Below are 6,000 nucleotides of genomic sequence, written 5' to 3'. Positions count from 1 at the left end.
CAGTGTGATTTCATTTCTACCCTTATAGAAGACTTTAAGAGTAACGCACAAGTGAATTGGAAGAATCCTTTGTTAGACGAGATGTGCTGGGCTGGACTTTGAAGCATCCTTGAGGTAAAAAAGGGAGAAGATGAAATGGGGGAAGTCTACATTAAAAGGGGACACAGACTTAGGTAAACCGAGGCTGTAAGTCTTCAGGCTGGTAGAACTTCCCTGTTTACTTCAGATAGCAGTGTAAACAAAGGTAACAGCTCCTCAGTTTACCAGCCCTAAATTCAACTTTTCTGCGAAAGCAGGCGTCTCTACGGCGGCCGAGCAGGACCAAGCTTTGCCCACACCTCGTCATCTAAACTACCTTGCTCACGCCCAGGTCTCCAGACTTCTACAGGTCAGCAACACCTTTGCCCGCTTATTATTGATGAGAGGCGGGGAGGATCACCTTTTCTCTTTTACAATTGGTCACAGTAAGCTGCGAGTCACGCCTCCCGCGCTGCCATCGCTGACAGGATTCTAGGACTGTCACTCAAAGAGTCTCCGCCTCCCAGAATGGGACCGCCCTTCATGATGGCCCCGCCCCGAGGTGGCCCCGCCTCCCGCGCTGCCGCTAACAGGCTTCCGGGGCTGTCACTCGAGGAGCCTCCGCCTCCCCCTCCACGGCCTCGCCCCTCACCGTGGCTGGGATCTCGCGTGAAGAACCGCGGGCACGGCGGCGGCTCGGCTCCCCGGCAGCGCGCGGAGCGGGCGGGCTCTCCCACACGAGCGCTTCCTCGCCGAGAGGCTGGAGCTGCGGCAGCGCAGGCCTGGGCCGCCGTGTCTCTGCCGCCCGCTTCGGATTTCCTCAGGACTCCGGGAGCCGCTCGTCCGCCGACGCGCCTCAGGTGAGGGTGCTCGGCACGTCGCGGCTGAGGAGGCGACCCGGGGCGGTCGTGGCAGGCGGGCTCGCGACGGGGGCGGCTCCCCGGGATGCGCGGCGCTCCGAGTGCGGGGATCTCGGTGACGCGGCGGGGACCGGGGGTCCCGGAGCCCGTTCGGCTCTGGCGTGGGGGGTGGGTGACCTCCCGGACGGTCTGGGGTCTCTAGGGTCGCGGGAGCGCTTCCCGTGTCCTGGGAGCCCGTGTGCTGGCGTCGCGGGGTTCCGGGACCAGGGGACCATTTCTGGCGAACCCGGGCGCTTGGGGGGCGCAGTATACAGTTTAGCCGGGTCCCGAGGGCTCGGGAAGCCGTCCGAGCGGGGAGGGGTCTGCTTGGCATTCCTGAAGTAAAGCGGGAGGGTGACACGGTTCCGGAGACCAGTGTTTAAGGTCGCCCTGGGGTGATAGGGCGCTGCCTCTGTCCCCGGGCAGGAACCAACTGGGTGGGTGTGGGTGGGGGCGGGAGTGTGCCAGGGGAGACCAGCGTCTGCATCGGGGTTTCTACTTCGCCCAGAGGGGGGCGGTAACTGTGCTTGTTGGTCCCCAGTCTTTTTCGGGGCGACAGGAGAGTGGTGTTGCTGTGTGGGCGCGGCTCGGCGTGCTCCGAGTCTACACTGGTGCCGGACCTGGGTTCAGGAGTCACTCCACGCCACTGCTTGTGGTTTTCGGTGTCTAACGGTTTCCATCTGATCTGGTCTCTTTCCTTTTGATGAGGTTTGACTCAGTGCTCAGTTGAAAGATTGATCGGGGCAGTTGCCTAGTTGGAGACTCAGTGGGTTTGTTCTGCTGTTTTCTTTTCTTTGCCCTGGAATACCTTTGGTGACGCACTGTTGTCACCTGAGCTCTTTGAGCTCCGAGGAGCGATACCCGCCCGACTTGAGCATACTGCCTGAATGGTGTTTTTTTTTTTTTTTTTTTTGGGTGGGGGGTGAGTATCCGAAGGTTGAGAGAAGATTTAGCTCCTGGGGTAGGGGCGGCTGTGTTATTTGGGCTTTCTGTTCTAGGTAGTCTTTGATGATCCTGCATGGTAAATCTGTCCTGCATTTGCCTGGGTCTTAGGCAGTCCGATAGTGAGTGCCAGGAAGTGTCCTTCCTAAATCATTTGTGGAAGAGGGGTAACTTCAACATATAGATATGGTCTCAAAACCAGATTTCTGCAAAAGCGGCACTGGCAACCTGTTAAGGATGGCCTACAGAGAGCCCTTTTAGAGAATCCTGGTTTTACTGTGGTTTAGATCTTACAGAGTTCTTTGATGACTCTACCAAACTTAGGTGGAACTTAAAATGATTTATATATCTGCCCGCGAGTGGCTTAAAAATATGTATCTGAGTATCTGTTCATTTGCCTGACAGGCAATCCTGGTTAGGCAATCTAATGTCACCTTAGTCTAAGGAAGCATTACTGCAAGCAGACAAATTGACCTATGGCAAAGCAATAAGTTTGCCTTGTCAATCTTTGTCAGCTTTTTAAATAGGTAATTTCTTTTGCCTTTTAAGTCAGAAAGGTAGGAACAAAGTACTAAAAGTTTTGCATTTGCAGTAATAAAACAAACCAACCAAAAAGCCAACTAAAGGAGTGTATTGTAGTGATAGTAGGGCTTGGAGTGGGATAGGTTGGTGTTCATTTTCTCACAGCAAATTACCTTTTATGATCATCAAAACTGATCAATTGAGCAATATTTGGTTGAAATAAAAACCCAAAAAATTCAAGTAGATCAACATCTTCAAACTGATTTTTGAAAGAAAGACAAATGACAAAGTAGGCAAAATTCTGAAGCTTCAAATTCCTTTTTGAAAAGCTTTCAGACTTCTAAATAAGCATAGATGGACTCATCTGCAAAGACTGGATCATCTGTTAGGTGGCATGATGCTGATTGGAGGTACAGTGATTGCAGTAATGCATCCTACATTGAGAAGGAAGCAACAAATAAATAAAACCATTAAATTGTGACGTTGCTGAGAAAAAACAGTATCCTTGGGAATCATTTTTCTTAAATAACCTCCAAGTAACAATTGACACTTGTTGTGATAACCAGGTTAGTGCTCTACCTTCAGCACTTTTTTCAAAAATTATATTAGGAGCAGTATAGTTCAGGTGCTAAGTAAATGTATCTTTGAAAATGCTTTTGTGATGTAAGCATGGAGAAAATCTGTAGTAACACAAATGGAACTTACATGCTTGGAGCTGTCTTTAGGAGGTGGTCGAATGGTAGAGAGCTGTCTGATTTCATACTTTAATATTTCTTGAATCCATTTCAGTGAGCAGCTAACATGAAAATTAGATAAGTCAAAAAAAAAAAAAGAAAGAAAATTAGATAAGTCCAAAAATCAAAACATTTTGAACACTGCAAGTTTGTGAATTATACAGTATTTTCAGGCTTTTGTCAATGTTGCCACATCTTCCTGCTTGTACTAATGAGAAAACAGTATTTCAGTTACCTCAAAGTTACGCAGGGGAACACAACAAAATAGAAATGACTGACATATAGCTAAATGTTAGAGGTATTTCAAGATACTGGGTATCTGATTATATGTAAAGGTGTGTATGTGTGTGGGGGGGTAGGAGAGTGCTCTTGTGCTGACTTCAGAAAGATTTTTTTTATTCTTTGGTCAGGTACAGGCATATTTAATAGATATGTTTTTCCTGTGAGGCATATGAACCATAAAAAATAGTTTTATAGTTTCATTATTACAGGTCTGAAAATGTGAGTACCAAAGTGGGTTTTGAATTAGCATTCAAAATTCTAGAATCATAATATTATATACTAAAGCAGTTTTCTAGAAAGGAAACAGGCATGCATTCTTATCTTCATTGTGCTGCTAATAGTCTGACCTTTGATAATTCTTAGTGTGTCAGTGTCTTGGTTTCTATGTGTAAGTATATTTGTAAATAATGAATGCAAGAGAAGCCCCGTCAATAATCCTTGCAAACCTCATTTCCAGGGATTGTACTGCATCAGTTTTTGTGTTACAGATCCTGCAATGTTACATGTACAGAAAGCAGAGAGAGCATGAGTGAATTATTCTCTGAATATAACTAGTTCTTTATAATTTACACACACACACACACACACACACACACACACACACACACACACCTGACTTCAGAAGCTTCTTTATAAAGATAGGAAGTATTTAATTCTAGTATATACATTTGTGAAGGTGTGCTTTTCTTTGGATCATTTAGCTTTGCATATTATAGTGGTCCTTTTAGCGTTTTGTTTTTTGTATCTGATTCTTTACTCTGATGTAGGATACCTGTGTTATGTTTGTATTTAATTCTGACATAGAATGAGCAGCTCTCTAGTCATTGGCCCTAGGCTTGACCCCTGTATTCCATCCTTGTACTGCTTTCAACATAATGCAGATCTCATTGCTCCTTACTTAACACCCATTGTTCTTTAGCTCCAGGATTTAGTTCTGTCATTACAAGGCCTTTCATCATCCCTTAGGCTCATCTGCATTTTCTCCACCATAAACCTCAAGCTCCAGTTGTTTACTGAATGAACCATCCTGTTTCCTTGACTCAGAGGCTTCAGTTAGATTCTTTCCACTGCTTAGCTTGCCTTCTCATATTGCTGTAAAAACTAATGACTTTTTTGTTTTTTTTAATTCCTCAACTTCACACTGTGCAGTTTAGATCCTTTTATCCTCTCTGGCCCTTCCTCTTCCTGCCTCCCTGGGTTATTCACTTAGGTTATCTTGTTAATTCATTCTCTTAACTTTATTAGTTTTCTATAATTGTATCTTTTTCTGGATTCAAAGACAGGCTTATGTTTGCTGTTCATTTTTAATCCCTCTTGCTTGTTTATACATGCTTGTACCTCTCCTTACATGTTTGAAATCTAGAAACCAAATTCAGTGTCTTCATAATGTCCAAAATTTATAACCTCACTTGTCAGGCTTGTCCTATTTTTCTAGATTCTTCCTCTAGATTACCTTCTCTTGTCTTACCCACAGACTGATACTAGGACTGTAGTTTTTAGCCTCTTGTTAAGAATTATTTAGCTTTGCACAATACAGCAGTCTTACTGCTTTTAGCATTCTTGTTTTTTGTATCTGATACCTTACTCTGTGGCAAAATACCTGTGCAACAATGCCGTGTTTGTATTTAATTCTGGCATAGAATGAACAGCTCTCTAGTCATTTGTCCTAGGCTTGACCTCTGTATTCCATCCTTATACTGTTTTCAACATAATGCAGATGTGTTCAATAAAACTGTTTATCCATAAAGCTTTATTTAGCATATGAGGACATTATATTTTCAATAGTGGTTGAATAATTTCCTCAGAATCACATAGTGAGCCTATCTGTGAGATATTTTCTGCTAAGCTAGTTAAAAACAGTGGTGTGAAACTATTATTTGAACCAGGCATGATGGCACACACTCATAAGCCCAGCACCAAGGAGGCTGAGGCAGGATTTTGAGTTTGAAATCATCCTGGGCTGAATAGTGAGTGAGACTTACGTCTAAAAAACCAAAAACCCTGGTATTTTAAAGGAATACTAGATGTTTGATTTTTCCCTCCAAGAAAAGTGATGCTGAGGATCTTGGAGTCTTAAGGACCTGCTCAGAGAAAATCCTGAACCTGGATTATGTGTGGGATATCTTGGTGTCTTTACTCATCTATTTCCCTAATCTTGTTATCTTTCCCTTCCTTTTATTTTTCTTTTTAAGAAAGTCACTTCACAGATTACTGAGTTATTAATATCAGCCTTACCAGTAATCTCTTATGTGCCCTAAAATATGACAACTAAGAGAGTTACAAAAGGCATAAAACCTAATCACATCCCTAAAGGGACATAGGTGTGTATTTGAACGAGTACACATCTTCTAGTTCAGTGGTTCTCAGCATTCCTAACGCAGGGACTCTTTAATATGGTTCCTCATGATGTGGTGACCCTCAAACATAAAATTATTTCATTGCTACTTCATAACTGTAATTTTGCTACTGTTATAAATTGTAATTAAATATCTGATATGCAGGATCTCTGATGTGACCTCATGCACAGATTGAAAACCGGTGTTATAGTTCTTAGCCTAGGAATGAATGATTTCTAATGGTTAGTGTAATGAATTTTTGTACAT

The 6,000-nt window shown here is 43.8% G+C and overlaps 1 protein-coding gene across 1 annotated transcript in view; it reads left to right on the top strand.

Annotated features, from left to right (window-relative positions):
* The first annotated feature begins 730 nt into the window (after nt 1-730).
* Glce (glucuronic acid epimerase) overlaps nt 731-6,000 on the top strand; it is a 63,085-nt gene continuing 57,815 nt past the window's right edge. The window contains exon 1 of the mRNA XM_051197702.1: nt 731-878. The gene's annotated coding sequence lies outside the window, so the exon portion shown is untranslated. The remainder of the gene's footprint in view (nt 879-6,000) is intronic.

The sequence above is a fragment of the Phodopus roborovskii genome, unplaced genomic scaffold (genome assembly GCF_943737965.1).
Source record: "Phodopus roborovskii unplaced genomic scaffold, PHOROB, whole genome shotgun sequence".
NCBI lineage: Eukaryota > Metazoa > Chordata > Mammalia > Rodentia > Cricetidae > Phodopus > Phodopus roborovskii.
The sequence above is the reverse complement of the archived record's forward strand: the minus strand, read 5'-3'. Positions and strand labels throughout refer to the sequence as shown.